This window comes from Elgaria multicarinata, chromosome 4 (assembly GCF_023053635.1).
Source record: "Elgaria multicarinata webbii isolate HBS135686 ecotype San Diego chromosome 4, rElgMul1.1.pri, whole genome shotgun sequence".
NCBI classification, from domain to species: Eukaryota; Metazoa; Chordata; class Lepidosauria; order Squamata; family Anguidae; genus Elgaria; species Elgaria multicarinata.
In genome coordinates this window covers 136,503,178-136,520,107 of record NC_086174.1, presented here as the reverse complement: position 1 = coordinate 136,520,107, position 16,930 = coordinate 136,503,178, and the positions used below count along the sequence as shown (strand labels likewise).

General features: G+C 43.2%; 1 non-coding gene across 1 annotated transcript; it reads left to right on the top strand.

Moving 5' to 3' along the window:
• The first annotated feature begins 337 nt into the window (after positions 1–337).
• TRNAA-UGC (transfer RNA alanine (anticodon UGC)) lies at positions 338–410 on the top strand. The gene has a single exon. It is a non-coding gene; the product is annotated as a tRNA-Ala (tRNA).
• Positions 411–16,930: the final 16,520 nt, after the last annotated feature.

Genomic DNA, 16,930 nt, shown 5'->3' with positions numbered 1-16,930 from the left:
TCTTGCAAGGTTAAAATCCATAGTGCTGTAGATATGTTTCATTATATAAGAAGCCACAAATCAATTGCTGCAGATATGAATTGGGTGTTATGGAACTAGAATGAAAGCTGGGAGAGACCCTGAAAGACATCTAGTTCATGCCTTGCAATAGTGGGATTTCCTTGGCTCCTGTCTGAAATCCCAGAGGAGAGGAAGAATTAACATCTTCCATTCATTATCACTAAGAAGCCTTTCCTGGTCTTTTGTTACTATTGCTTTTGTGGTTTATGTTATTCTTTTTTGTGTAGTTGATACTTTTCTCCCCCTCCCCCATTCCTCTTTTTTAGTTCTGTTTATGGGGGACTGTGGTTCAGTGGTAGAACATCTGCTTTGCATGCAGAAGGTCCCAGGTTCAATTCCTGGCATCTCTGGATAGAGCTAGGAAATAACTCCTGCCCGAATCCCCGGAGAGCCATTGCTGCCAGTCAGTGTTGACAATGCTGACATCTTTGGCATCTCCAGGGAGACCCAGGAAGACTCTTGCCTGTAACCCTAGAGAGCCACTGCCAATTAGTGCTGAAAATACTGGGCTAGATGGACCAACGGGCTGACCTCCTTATAAAGCAGCTACCAATGTTCCTATGTTATAATTGTAAATAAGAGCATGGGTGGTAGGGTGCTTATAATTATAATTATAGGATTCTCATAATTATAAATATAAGAATCTCCCCTAATTTATTAGATTCATTTATTATGGTGTCTCCTCACAACACATTTTGTATTTGGGACAGATGCCCAAGTACAAAGTATATGCATATTGTGTCTAGTAAGAAGGGTACACATGTTTCAAATGCACCTTTCTCCTTCAAAATACTGGCATCTGGGGGTCTGGATCTGGGGGGAATCATTTATTTATTTATTTATTTATTTTATTACATTTTTATACCGCCCAATAGCCGAAGCTCTCTGGGCGGTTCACAAAAAACCGGTTCATCTTTCACTTGTGGGTGAAAATAAAAAAAGCATGTACTTTGCACTTGGCTATTATTATTCCTAACTATTAAATATCTTGTGAGAAACTCCTTAGTTTGCACACAGTGACTAGGTTCAGATGACACAATAACCCACCCTCAAGGGTTGAGTATGGGTTGTTATTGAACTATGGGCTGTTGTTGAAATGTGGGTTATTGTGTTGTCTGAACCCAGCTGTGCTATCACAGAGAATCTGTGAAGAGAACCCGTGGTTTGATGTTGGGTTGGTACTATGGGTTGTTAATGGTTAACAAATCATGATTTGTTATAATGGCTGGGCTCAGACAGCATGATAAGTCACTGGTCAACAACAACCCACAGTTCTATGACAACCCACACTTAACCCTTGAGAGTGGGTTATGTTGCCTGAATCCAGCCAGCAGATATTCCAGGCTGATTTTCTTGTTCAGATTTTCCTGGGTTTTTTTGCACTGTTCCAGCTTTCTCTAACCTGGTGCCTTCCATCTGGGGAGGGGGCATTATGGGAGTTGTTGTCCCACACATCTGGAGGGTACCATGTTGGGGAAAGCTACACTACTCTATAAAAGTGTGAAGCAAGAGTTCCTCTTGGTTTCATGCAATTAAATTCTGCAAAAACACAGTGATGTGTCCATACTCTTTGGAGTGGAGCAACACAGTCTGCCCCTGCACCATTGGCATTTTGGGGGTTAATATCTCCCAAATACCCCCTCCAGTCAATGACTGCTCCTATATACCATTCAAACTCAATTTCATTCTTTCAAGGTTTCGGTAATAGAATCTCCCGGCAATTGCTGCGCTGAAGTTCCCTTTGAATCTGAAATTGTATAATTGAACTATTGAACTGATGTCCACCTCGCAAATTCTTGCTGGGCAGGTTCCAGAAGAATTGCTTTGATGATGTCTGTTTGGCAAAGCTTTTCGTCCCACTTTCTTAATTTTATATGCTCCTCTGTGTTTATTTTTGTTCATTCTCCCCCCCCCCCCCCGCCACCTTGGAACCACAAAGGAGTTGATTTTCTTTGAGGATGGCATTTCTCATTTATAGGGCTGCTTTCCTTGTAACTTTTCCAACGATTTTATATAACCAGCAAACCTCTCATCATCGCCTCTTTGATTATCTACAGTTTATTGTGAGGCAGCAGGGAGAGGAAGGAGCTTTAATTTCCCCCCCATGTTGTTACTGCGCTGTGCCAAGTCAAGGACCTGGATTGGACTATTAATACAAATTATGGCATTTGTGGCCTAACAGATGGAGAACTCTGTAAGGCAACTTGATCCTGGGTTCTGCTTTTATAGAACAAGTAAAGGTTTGTGCTGCAACAGCTAAGGTAGCATTCTGTCCTTGGCAAACAGGGCTGAGCCATTTAGATCTGCCTGGGGGGTGCATTCAAATCACCCGCTTGTGTCACATCATGCTTTATATCTGCAAGGACAGGATCAACCTATTGTTTTAAGAACCCACACAGTTATGCCGGCCCATTATAACAAATAGCAAAGGGATGGTAAAACGGTAAGCATCCTATTTCATTTCTTCACATGCTTTTGGTGGCTGGGTGCTACTGATTACAGAACACATGTGTGAGCAAGGGGAGGGGTGGCATAAGAGATGATAGTTTGGTGTATGTTGCCCAAAGGAAACAATTGGGGAGTTTGAAAGTAACCAAGGAAAGAGACCAGATGTAAACTCTATTTGCATCTAAGGAATTTAAATGTAAGAAGTATGGACAGTAAGGATTACCTTAACAGTTGCCATTCACAAAACAGAAAAAGAGGGCCCAAAGGGGAGGGCGAGATCCCGGGGCAAGAGAGGGATGATCCTTCCCTGATACTGGGATCCCTTGTGCATCATGTGGATACACAGGAATGATCCCAGGTTTTGTCCTGGGATTTTGCCCGGTCTAGCTAAGGTCTGTGTGTGTGTGTGTGTGTGTGTGTGTGTGTGTGTGTGGTGAAGTGCATGCAACAGTACTGTGGTGAGGGAAGTAAATACTTTTATTTATTTATTTATTTATTACATTTTTATACTGCCCAATAGCCGAAGCTCTCTGGGCGGTTCACAAAAATTAAAACCATAATAAAACAACCAACAGGTTAAAAGTACAAATACAAAATACAGTATAAAAAGCACAACCAGGATAAAAACCACGCAGCAAAATTGATATAAAATTAAAATACAGAGTTAAAACAGTAAAATTTAAATTTAAGTTAAAATTAAGTGTTAAAATACTGAGTGAATAAAAAGGTCTTCAGCTGGCGACGAAAGGAGTACAGTGTAGGCGCCAGGCGGACCTCTCTGGGGAGCTCATTCCACAACTGGGGTGCCACAGCAGAGAAAGCCCTCCTCCTAGTAGCCACCTGCCTCACTTCTTTTGGCAGGGGCTCAAGGAGAAGGGCTCCTGTAGATGATCTTAAGGTCCGGGTAGGTACATATGGGAGGAGGCGTTACTTCAAATAACCTGGCCCCAAACCGTTTAGAGCTTTAAATGTCAATACCAGCGCTTTGAATCGGGCCCGGACCTGGACTGGCAGCCAATGAAGTTGTAAAAGGACTGGCGTGATGTGATCTCGCCGGCCAGTCCCTGTTAGTAAACGGGCTGCCCTGTTTTGTACCAGCTGAAGCTTCCGGACTGTTTTCAAAGGCAGCCCCACGTATAACGCATTGCAGTAATCTAAACAGGAGGTTATCAGAGCATGGATAACTGTAGCTAGGCTATCTCTGTCCAGATAAGGGCGTAGTTGGTATATCAACCTAAGCTGATAAAAGGTGCTCTTTGCCACTGAGTTCACCTGTGCCTCAAGTGAAAGTTCTGGATCCAAGAGCACCCCCAAACTACGGACCCAATCCTTTAGGGAGAGTGCAATCCCGTCCAGGACAGGGCAAACATCACCTCGCCGGACAGATGAACCACCCACTAACAGTACCTCCGTCTTGTCTGGATTGAGTCTCAGTTTGTTAGCCCTCATCCAGTCCATTACCATGCCCAAGCACTGATTCAGAACAGCCACTGCCTCACCTAGGTTTGATGAAAAGGAAAGGTAGAGCTGGGTATCATCCGCATATTGATGACACCTCAGTTCACATCTCTGGATAACCTCCCGGTTACCTCTCCTTTTAGGAGAGGCCATCTGCTTCACAGAGGCAGCATGGAAAAAATAAATCCTGGGCAGGATCTACATTACTGCTTGTAACGGTTTATAATGGTTTTGACAACTGTTCAGGCCCAGGACACATTACATATAACATTTTCAAGCCATTTTTAAAGTGTTGTATTCTGCTATGTCTTTAGCATTAGTTAGGACTCACAGGTAACTTGCAAGGCAAAGGAAAGAAAAATTTGACAGGTTTTCTATTAGTTCTAGGAAACAAATTAGCAGCACAACCCTATAGGTGTCTACTCAGAAGTAGAGATGTAAAATTTCTTGAAGTCATAGGGGGGAATGGTCCCCCCCCCCCCCCGTTTTGGGTAGTGGTGAATTTTTTTTTTTAATGCAATATTATCACTTTCTACAGATTAAAAGTCAGTTTGTTACTTTAGGAACATAAAATGTAATTATGTACAAGTTGGTTTGGCATAAAATTATCACATTTGGTATATTAAAAGTACTGTGTATTCAAGCAATTATTACAAATTGAATTTACTTTTTTACATTTTTAGGTTGGTTTTTTTTGTTACAAATAGAGTTACAAGCTCCTGAATTGTAAGGAACCTCTTTGGTTTGGCCAGTTTATGAGGAGCAGGCAAAAAACAATTAAAAACCAACAACAGAAGAAACCATCAACATTAGTAACAAAGAAAATTATTTAAATCTCCGCTAGTCCTCCACAGTGTCAAGCAGACATAAAGCACATATTCCCATAAAAAGAACCCGGGGGGGGGGGGGAAAGGGTGGGGGCAAGATTAAATGAATATGCATGAAATTTAATGACTCAATTCCTGAACTATAGCTGTCACTATCATTTCAGTCTCAGCTTCAACGGCAGTGCCCCCTAGAGACAGAAATGCATCTTGCTCTTGCATTTGAGAGTTGTAGTCTCAGTTTGCCATTTAGGACTTGCTTGTCCTCAGTGCATGGAAATTATAATAATCTGATATTGTACAGTTTTTAGAAATCATTTGGAGAAGTAAATACATGAACACCTTGTCTTAAACGTTTTATTCATCATGCTAAAATAAAACATTCCATAATCCATTTTTCTTCACCCCCCCCCCCAATTTTCCCATTTTTTTGGGGGGGGGGAAACAAGAAAAAGGTTTTTTTTCTTATTTCCCCCCATTTTTCCCCTCTGGGCCTTCACATCTCTACTCAGAAGTAAGTCCCACTGTAGGCATTTAAACTTCAATGCATCCACACTGTCCTTTCCCAGTTTCCTTTGTTGTAGTAGTAACCTGGCACACACAAATTAAGCGGGGGAAGCTCTTCCTAGCATGGTGGTGAAATGATATGAAATGTTTCATCTATTTAAGCATGGAAGTCAAGTTGCTATTAAAGGCACAGGAGCAGGGCCAGTAAGAAAGTTGGCAATCCACTTGCCATAACTTGGTTCCCTTCTAGCACTTGCTCTTTTTAGAACCAAACAATTGCTCTTTTGGTTTTCCAGTGAAGACAGGTTGTTGTTTTTTGCCACAATTACATGCATGCTGTCCTTGTTACTTTGTCTAGAATTAGACAGGCAGAAGGATGTTTGTACCAGCAGTTTTACATAGGGCAATATATCAGCATTGAGCTAATGCTATGATTCAGATGGGGAGACAGGCACAGGCACTGGAGTGATGAGGCTTCAGGAATCTGCATGCCCTCAAAGGGTCATTGCTTGGTAGCCCTGTGCCACACTGCTCCTTATTTGGAGGTCCACAGTATTTCTGCTCATTGCCTTACCATGCCAGAGAGCAAACACAGCCTTAAAGAACCCTGCTTCTCAAATGGCAGTCATTTTAACTGGAGCATACTGTTCCAGCCAGGAAGGTTTCTAACTGAGATTTCAGCTCTTGGCCTTCCCCAACCCACTTGGGGCACGAGGATATAAATATATTATTCATTTAACTACGAGTGTGCCAGGACAGCTTTGTGTCATCTTTCCCTGACCTTGCTTTGGACTCCTTGAGGCTACTGCTGCATGCCTGATAATATGTTCTCTTCATTGCATGCTGCGGAGCAGAAAGGAGCATTTTGGATGCTCAGTTCGAGTTCTCTGAAGCAAAGAGCACAATGTACTCCTCTCAGTGCCAAGGGGCTTAATGGTACAATGACTGGGGGGCTGGTACACAATGTGGTATTCTTCCATGAGATTGTTGTGCATGTGGGCAAATATATGACTACATGGAAAAAAGGAAGCAATAACTGTACATACAAGGCGGCCATTTTGTGATAACTGAAATGGCTGCTGCAGGTATAGGAACCTGTGGAGTAATTTGAGAGGGTGAACTGACCCAAAATGCTAATAAGGATATAACATGAGTCCAGTTTGCTGACTGAAGATGAATTTGGAAACCGTACATGGCTTGAAGATGGAAAAGGAAATGGCAGTCACTCCAGTATCCAATTTCAATTCTAACTAGCTTATAAAACTAGTCTCAGTGCGAATGGAATCCAGTTGGGCCTCATCTTAAAGAAACCTCCTCAGCAACTTCATGATTATTAAAATAGCCTACATTTGTTTCAGGGAATAGCCCTTTACATCAAACTCTGTCACCTTTCTGGCATTTTAACTATCAAAGAGCAAAGTGGCAAGTTAACCGTCTGTACTGGGAATTTCCCTCGCAAGCGGTCGTGTCCATATTCCTGTTCTTATATGAATATAAATGCTTCTGGAAAAAAATCTGGGTCAGCAATGTCTGAAGTCCTTTTCACTAGAATCTTTAATTGACTAAACTTTAAACAAGCCCCTTTGTCAACCTGAGTAGGCTGCGAAGACAGTAATTTCATTTGAAGAAAATGTCAACTCTCTGGCTTTCAAGAGGAAAGACATACCACATTTTGAACTTTAACTCTTTTTCCAAATTCACATTTGTTTTCTGATCTTCATAGTTTGGGGCTATTTGTGGGAACCACCATTACTTCCTTTATACTGCAAAGGGTTTAGCATGCCTTTGTATAAGGAATGGGGTGCTTCCCTCTCCCTCACTCTCTCACAGACAATTTCTTGTATTAAGAGGCTGTTCAAGGCCAAGAGTGGTGTGTATCACTAACACAAAAAACTCCAACATCTCACAGTTAAAAAGTTTCTTAGCAGGTGCAGCCCAAGACATTTTGCTGCCTGAGGTGGAGTTTCAAAAAGTTGACACTCCCAAGTCAAGGTGCATAATACTGAAGGCTGACCAAGTTAACTTTGGCTTATGCTGATATACCAACTGCGCCCTTATCTGGACGGAAATAGCCTAGCTACAATTATCCATGCTCTGATAACCTCTCGTTTGGATTACTGCAATGCGTTTATACATGGGGCTGCCTTTGAAATGGTCCGGAAACTTCAACTGGTACAAAACAGGGCAGCCCGTTTACTAACAGGGACTGGCCGACGAGACCACATCACGCCAGTCCTTTTCCAGCTTCATTGGCTGCTAGTCCAGGTCCAGGCCTGATTCAAAGTGCTGGTATTAACATTTAAAGCCCTAAACGGCTTGGGGCCAGGCTATATGAAGGAACGCCTCCTCCCATATGTACCTCAGGGGTCATCCTCAGGGGTCCTTCTCCACAAGCCCCTGCCAAAGGAAGTGAGCCAGGAGGAGGGCCTTCTCTGCTGTGGCACCCCGGCTGTGGAATGAGCTCCCTAAGGAGGTTCGCTTGGCACTTACATTATATGCCTTTAGACGCCAGCTGAAGACCTTTTTATTCTCCCAGCATTTTAACAGTCTATAAATAAATTTTAACTTGGTGTTTTACATTTGTAATTTTGCATTGCTGCTGTTTTTATCTGGTTGAGCTTTTATATTGTATTTTATATTATGGTTTTATACTGTTGTTTTATACTTTGAATGATTTTAATTTTTGTGTACCTCCCAGAGAGTTCCGGCTATTGGGCGGTATAGCAATGTAATAAATAAATAAATAAATCTTAGGCAAAAAAAGCAACAACCTCCTCAAGCACCTCTCCTCTCCCTGGCAGTAAAATTAATGGGTCTACTTTACTGTAAGTATGACAGTCTGGATCCAACTCAACTCATTAATAAATAAAAATTGTTGCCTTTTCACAACACTGAATCTGCAGCCTGAGGTGGCTGCCTCACTTTACCTAATGATAGGGCCAGCCATGTTTCTTATTGGCTACTAATGTGGCAAAAGAGTTTATTGCAGAAACTATTTAATTTTTTGCTAAGAGCAATGAGGATATTAGCCAGTTAATGCAACCTAGGTTTTCTGTATTAGAGATATTTAACCTGTGTTTTTGGACTTTACTCTTGTGATATTTTTGAACTTTATTTCTGCATGTTACCTACAATTGACTTGTAATGGATGGAATTCCATGTTTTGAAAAGGGGATAATGCTGGGGCATGCTGGGAATTGTAGGACATTTTTCCTGTCTAAACGTACATAGGATTGTGCCCTAATAGATTTTTTTTTAGGAAAAGAAAAGTTCACTTTTTAATCCCATTGCCTTTTGCCTTTTGTATTGCCCAACTTCCTTGCCCCTTTTGACTCCTCCACTTTTGTGTATTTTGTAATTTTTAATGTATGGCTTAGTCCCTTTCTTATTTATTTTAATTTTGTGTAATTATTTTATTTCCCTTTCCCACACTCCCTCTCCCCCCTCCCTTAGTTAGGCATTAGGGGGCAGGGTTTAGGGGCAGGGGTTAGGGGGAGTAGGAGACGACCGGGGGAGGGGGGCTCTGGCCCCCATCCTCCTACCCCCTTCCCTATTCTCCTATCCAAATCCAAATTTTGCACAGGCCTACAAAGGAGTAATGATTGTGCATTTATTTCACCAAAAATAAATGCACTAGAAACGCTCTCACTCTATTCAGACTTTCTACTCACATATCTTTTTCTCCGTAAGCAGTTACCGAAATGTCTTTTGAATAACTTAGAAACCGAACTATTCATCTGAGCTAGCAGTCCTGTGTGGTCAGTTCCCTCCAGAGTTTAAGAGGCCTTAAGGAACCCTTATATAACAGCCTTCCGCAACCTGGTGCACTCCAGGTGTGTTGAACTGCATCTCCCATAATTCCCAGGCAGCATGGCTGACTTACATTTCAGCCCCGATATAGCATCAAAAACGTCTTTTGCGTAGGCAGGTGTTTGCCTAGGCTATCATGCTTCTGGAGCAGAGATTTTCTTCATTGCCAGGCCGTGCACACTTTAAGAAGCCTTACAAATGTTGCAACCTACTGTGAAGACTCCAGGTGGGGGTTGTAATGCTTTGAATTCGCTCCTGAAGTCCTTTCCTATTGCCACTTTTTACAAGTTACTTGATTTAGCATATGCATTACAAACTTCTAAGGAACACTCAGGACAATGACTTGTTTATGTTGCTCACATCATTCCTAGTTCAGTGTATTTATTAGACCTAGATGTCTTGTCAGTATATTACTTTGGCATAATATAGATCTGTATCCATTCTGGTTTTTTTTTTAAAAAATCTCGAATCATCAGGCAGACATAACAGCCCTCCAAGTTTTATCAGTCGTCTCATTGAGATAGTTCCATCTTTTTCTCCACAAAATCTGGCAAGTATAATAAAGCAGTTCTTCAAATTTACATGCTGGGCAGGCAGAGAGACTCTTTATCTACTCCTGCAGTTAAATTACTCTAGCTCCCACCCCGCCCCAGCCTTCAGATTACACTGGGCGCTAAACACGGACTGCTGGAAAGATAAGATTTAGAGAAAGAGGTTTTAAAAAGTAAACAATTAATATGCATAGAATTTTGGAAACTTCCTAATTCTCGCAAGCCCATGCCAGGCACGTCTTGGAACATACTTATAGGGTACACCTATCAGTATTGGCCCAGGACTCAGGCGCTATTGAATCCTTGGCTAGATCTACACTGGTGCTTTTTGTTGGTATTGAAGTGCATTGATAACTCTTGGGGCACATTCCCTATACCACTTTTCTAGCGTTCTTTCCTGCTTTTTATTCCTTATTATCCAAAGTACCGAAACAGTTGTCATTGTGTGCGCTGCAGCGTATCAATGCACAAGAGGGATATAGCATCACCACGATGGGATCGTAATAATTTGGCACAAGGTGTAGATCTGGACAGCCATGGGAAAATGTTAAGTATGTGCTTAATTTTCCCAGCAAGGTCAATGCAACCTAGAGCTCCATCACACGGGGGGTTAAGACGCTCCCTACGTTGCTTCTCCGCCCGTGTTTTCTTTCCTCAAGTTACTTCCTTTTTCAAGAAGAGGAAGTACATAACGAGCATGAGGCCCATTGAGTCCGCTGTTCTAATGGTGCTGCTTCTCCTGCACACAGCAGTAGAGAGCAGCAATTCCGTGTTTAAAAACACATCGGACTTAAAGAGGGTTTTTTTGTTGTTGCGTGAGGAAGGCCAGAAGGGGCGCAGGAGGCAGACAACGTCCTGTGAGGGACCTGAGCAAACTACGTGAGTGCCCAGTAATGAGTGTGAAATAAAACGCTTGTCGGATGGAACTTTTAATGTCTAACTTTGTAGTGGAAATAGAGACCACTCCTGCATATCGGCAGCACCTCTGTAGGCAATCTCTGTAACCCGCACTTTACAATAGACAACACACTAACCTTCCATAGGTAAAATAACTCTTACTGCAAACCGTGGGTTCTTAGGGTGGCTTATTTGGGGGAAATAATCCATTCTCTCTCTCTCTCTCTCTCTCTCTCTCTCTCTCTCTCTCTCTCTCTCTCTCTCTCTCTGTGTGTGTGTGTGTGTGTGTGTGTGTGTGTGTGTGTGTGTGAGAGAGAGAGAGAGAGAGAGAGAGAGAGAGTGAGTGAGTGAGAGAGGAGAACACCCCACAGACAACACGCTAACCTATCATGGATTGTTCAGAAAATAAACTATCGTGGGTTAGCACATTGAGTCAATTTAGAAATGCAGAGAACTAACTGGCAATAAGTTCCTAGGGGTAAGTTTCATTGAACTAAAATAAATCTTATTTTGAGTAGACATCTATAGGGTTGCAGTGTTGATATTTGCTTGTCCCGCATCTTGTGTGGCTTTTCTTCAGGGTAGGAATCCTCCCTTGCTGTTCTGTTTATACTGTTTTTGACACAATGAGGTTCTGATCTTTGGCCTCTTTGTTGCTGTAATACTAATAATAATCATGATATGTCTTTTTAAAACCTGTATTTATAGTGGGAGGGAAGCTATTCATTCTGTTAGACTAACAAAGGAAACAGCCTTTTCAAAATCTTAGGAAATTAATTATTGCCTTCAGTTTTATTGAAATCCAGGGCTGTTTTACAGCATGCTGTTATAAACAGCTGTGTGTACTTTTTATGCATATTTGCAGTTTTCCTAGTTGTTAGTTATTTAATGCTTACAGGCATAGAACATAAATGTACTGTAGAAGGAGGCCAAGGGAAAACTTTATTTGTGTAAAATGAAGTAGTTAAGAAAAGTAGTAGCTCAGAAGAGTAGTAGCAATCACATTTTTTTTAAACTGGATGTCTTTAAAATGATAACATATATTTCTGCTCTGCTCAGAAGTAAGCCCCATTAAATTCAATGGGAGCTACTCCCAGGGAAGTGTGTAGAGGACTACTGTATTTGGTACCAGTCTTAAAGGGGTCAGCAGGATGGGGAGCATGAAATTGAGATATCATGGGAGTTGTAGGCCCAACAAATCTGGAGAGCCATGGCATACAAGATCCTCTTCATTTTATCCTCACAACAACCCTGTGAAGTAAGTTAGGCTCAAAGTTACCCAGTAAGTTTCATGGCCAAGTGATGACCAGAATCTTGGGGCATGTCTAGATGAGGGTTTATCCCGGGGATCGCCCTGGGATCATCCCTGTGAGTTCACATGATGCACAGGGAATCCCAGGGGCAGGGAGGGATGATCTCTCCCTTTCCCTGGGATAAGCAGGATGGCTTTAATCCCAACTTTTCCTGCAGGATCATCCAGAGACCGTGGGATGTTTGGGCAGCCATCCTGGTTTCTTCCTGGCTCCTTGTGAGTAAACACAAGAGCCGGGAACTGGGCATGGGGCACCGAGCTCCTCAGGAGCTCCGTGCCCATTGGGGGTGGGAAGGGGGAAGTGGGATTCTTTTTAAAAAAGAAGAAGCTTACCTTTCGATGGAAAGTTCGAGCGCACATTTTTGATTAAAAAAAAATAAATCCAAAATGGCAGGTGTGATGTCCTCTTCCTCCCAGGGGAAGGATCTCGCGATCACCATATCATGAGATCCTGTGCCCTCCACCGGTAGGTCAGAGGGCACATTGTTTTAACTGTTTTAATAGTTTTACTGCTTTTAAATTATATATATTTTTAACTTGGTTTATGGTTTAATTTGTTTTTAGTTGTGTATATTTACTGTTTTTATACTGTATGCTTTTATCTGTACGCCGCCCTGAGATCTTATTGATATAGGGCGGGATATAAATGTTTTAAATAAGTAAATAAATAGGTCTAGCCATGCCCTTGGTCTCCCCAGTCCTAGTCAAAAATTCTAACCGTTACGCTACACTGATACTCAAGTTGCCCACTAAGGCTTCATAGCCTTTGGGATAGGATTTTTTATTTCCTTCAGCTTCATATTCTTTACCTTTATAAACACCATGCCATACTGGTAGTAAGTCAATAACTGCAGCCTAGGCCTGAGGAAATGGATGAGCTCGTCTGGAGGCCTAATTTGGCAGACATTAACCTGGTTCACACTTCTGATGTGCCACAGTGCTCACAAGTGCCACTTTGCATATTCAAACCCTGCTTGGGGGTTGTCCTGTCATCAGAATGCATGGGTTATGCAAGGCTTAAATAACCCATTCATCATGCTTGACGGGTTCACATGACATGTCAAACCTCAGGGTGGACGGAGGGTTGGATATGGAAAATGGCAGCTGCACATGGCCCTGCTGTCACGTCAGGCGAACCGGCCTACTTTGTAATGAGCCTTTCCATTCACTTTTTTTGTACCATGAGGCCTCAAAAGTGAAGAGGTTAGGAAACGGAATCTTTCACACACAGAGGCAACTAATGATTCCTGGTTTACACTAATCAGGACACATCTGCCTTTGAAATGACACATTGTCAATAGCTGCTGAGGTCATGAGTTGTCTTTATTAGAATTAAATATTTAAAATTCTGCTTCCATGCTCATTAGTTGGTTGACTCAGTCTGGCCAGAAGCCAGGATATTCAGGCATCAGGCTCAGTCCTTAACTAATTGCATCCAAAGCAACCTATTTCGATGGGTTTCATGTCATTTAACCTAGAGAAGACTGTGGGCCTGTCTTTTTATCACATCAATGCCACAGTGGGAAAGGAAGCCACAACAGAGAAGGATAGAGAAAGGCCATCGGTCTTCACATTGATTCAATTTCGTTTGTGTCACTGCCATAACATTGGTTAATTGCAGCTTTCACGTTTTGCAAGTGCAGCCTTTAAGCATTGGGGGACAACTCTAGCAGGATGCTTTTCATCTTGTTGGAGGTGGTAACAAAAGCTGAATAGATGTGTGAGGGGGTTATTTGTAAGTCATATGTGCAAGCTTATACTTAGCGTAGGGAAACATTCCAAAGTCTGGCCTTGTTTTGCTCCCAATCTGATTTAATATATCGAATCCTAACTTTAAAACCAGGTAGTCTTTTGGGGTGTTTTTTTAAAGAGCCTATTCCAATATTCTTTCCTATTTCCTTTACTTTCTTTCCAAATTTCACTGAGCCTTGAGATGGATTATCCATATATACAGTAATACAAATACCTCGAAAACACACAGATAACTTGAAAATTACCATAACTAAAACTCAGCTTTCACTCAGCAGTCTGAGGGCCTTGCAAGACCTACCTGTTAATCCGGTAGGAGTTGCTAGACCTACCTGCTAATCCGATTAATCCGGTAGGAGCGCACCAACGATAAGGTAAGTCTTTTTTTTTAAAAAAAGGGTTCCCCACTCCTCCCTGCCCCCAGATTCCCCCCACAATGACTGATGCCCCCCCGCTCGCCCGGCCACTTGCCCCCTCACTCGCCACCTCGCTCGCTCACCCCCCCGCTCACCCCGTCACTCGCCCGTCTGTCCACTCGCCCTCTGCTCGTCCCCTTGCTCGCCCGTCCGTCTGTCCGCTCGCCCCCTTGCTCGCCCATCCACCCACCCCACTCGCCATGTCCACCCCCGCTTGCCTGTCCACCCCCTGCTTGCCTGTCCATCCCCCGCTCGCCATGTCCACCCCCCCGCTCACCTGTCCACCCCCCGCTCACCTGTCCACCCCTGCTTGCCATGTACATCCCCCGCTCGTCATGTTCACCCCCCTCGCCTGTCCTCCACCACCCCGCTTGCCATGTCCACCCCCCACTCACCTGTCCACCCCCCGCTTGCTCGCCCGCTCGCCATGTCCGATGCCCCCTTCCCCCCCATCCGTGATCTCCCCCCCAGCCCAATCGGCACAGCGCGGCTTCTCCCAGCTACTCGCGAGTAAGCAAGCAGCCAGGAAAAGCCACGGAACTAGCTAGACCTTCTGCAGCCCCAGGCTGAGCCCAGGGCTGCGGAAAAACCGGGCCACAAGCGGATCCGGTTATCCTGGGTCAAGGGAGGATTTAGCCCGGCCTGACCCCAGGATCCCCTGTGCGTTGTCTGCACGCACAACAGGGAGCCCGGGCCTCGCACTGGGCTAAACCCTCATCTAGGAAGGCCCTGAATCTCCATGGCAGTTTATGGCAATTTTGTCTAGTTCTCTCTTCCTGATCTTTTTTGCTGCCAGTGCAAACAAAGCCACTTTATCTGTCACATAACTGTTGGTATCACTTAGAAGAAAAAAACCTGTTTCTGCAAGGGCATTCCTATATCCATGTGTTAACAAGGGTTTCAGGAATTTCTCTCTTGGGTCCCTATACAGAGGGCAAATTAACATGTAGTGAACAATGTCTTCCACTTAATGTTGGCCACAGATGCATAGCATGCATTCAAAATGCACTTTGTGGTAGCGTCCATCCAGAACTGCAGTTGGCATCACTTGGAATCTCAGTGGATTATAATATGCTCAAATGTCCCGTATAGGATGACTGAACGGAACTGATACACAGAAAGAGCAGGGCTGAGGAATGTGAACATACTGTTATTTATTTACTCACCTTGTTCAAGGATGGGATCTTTCAACACTTGATATTGAGGGTGAATATAGGTAACCATCTGCCTAGTGGCAATTTAACCTGGCAGGCATACAGCCACGGGGGTGGGGTTTCGCAATTTGTAACATCCGGCTTTGTGATCAGGGGAATCGACCACACATCTGTACAATCAAGTATCTGCAGGCCATTTTTAAAGTTCTCACTTTGATCTCTACCTTCTGTTTGATCGTTTCAAAGATTGAAATCCTGTATATGAATAGCGAAGTCATTTATTTATTTATTTATTTATTGCATTTCTACACCGCCCAATAGCTGAAGCCCTCTGGGCAGTTTACAGAATTAAGACAATTCAAAGCATAAAACAACAGTATAAAACCATAATATAAAATACAGTATAAAAGTACAACCAAGATAAAAAAACAGCAGCAATGCAAAAATACAAATTTAAAACAGCAAAGTTAAAAATTTATAGACTGTTAAAATACTGGGAGAGTAAAAAGGTCTGATTCTCATGTAGTCAAAATGGCACAAGAGGGAGCTATCGGCAGGTTTGAGGGAACCTCAAGCTTTGCAGGTGTACCAAGAAATCTTTTTTTTGGGGGGGGGGGGATCCTAAAGAGGGAAAGACTTAAACAGGACTGAGAATGCTGAAGGGGTGGGGGGGAAGGAAAACCAGGTGCAGAGAAGTGGAAAGGAATGGGATGGAGTAACTTAGAATGGAGAACATATGGCTGAATGGAATGGAGAAGATATGGCTGAACAGGAGCATTCCAGACAACATTTTGTTGCAGGTCTCACTTGCATTGTACTGTTTGCTGATTTTGATGCGACACCTTCCATGTATGAAGCTTGGGGAAATTTTCCCCTTTGCCCCATACGCCATGCAGCCTGAAGGGGTATAGTAAATCTTCACAGTGAGCTCCATTACACCTACTTCCCCCCCAACCCCGGTTTCCTCTGTAATTTCTAGCTCTATTTCATTAGCGCATCAAACTAATGTTTCCTTTTACGTGGGTTTTCGGCATCACGCTATACTGATGAAACCTCCCTTTCACTTGTTTGCTCTTCCACTCCACCCCACCCCTTCTCCTTCTGCCTCCAGTTCATTGGTTGTAACATTGTGATGGGTGTGGGCTCCTTCCCCCCTTGCTCTGGCTTTGTTGTCTAGTGATTTACCAACATGGTGCTAGAGGTGGAGAACCACCCCACCCTCTCCCTTCAAAGCATATGCCCTCAACAAAGGAAATAGCAAGAGGATGGCACTATAAAGGCACTGAAGGGCGCTTTAATTTCATTTGGAGGAAATAATCCAGACTTTCCCCACTCTAGAAAAACATGAAAAATGGAGGAGAAGAGGTGGGGTGTCTGCAGGACAGGCACAACGTCATCTGAGTGCCGTGCTGCAAAACAGGTATGACAAGAGTGCGATAAAATGCTGGTGTGATGAAGCCCAGCAGGTGCTTAGGATGTTGTAGTAAGTTACCGCTTGGTAAATGGTGGTGACTTTATCCTCTGCATGGGAATGGGATAAGATCACACAAGAATCCTCACTATACGGTGCTAGCATATTTTCATGCGCACCTTTATGCTCTATGGCTATCCCAACCCAACTTGCACCAGAGTAAATTGGGTGCATGATTGGGGAGAGGTGGATCGGTGGCCAAATTGGTTTTTATCTTATCTAATGTTCTATTATTGCAGATTCAGAAAACATGTGCCATATGTAAAAACATGG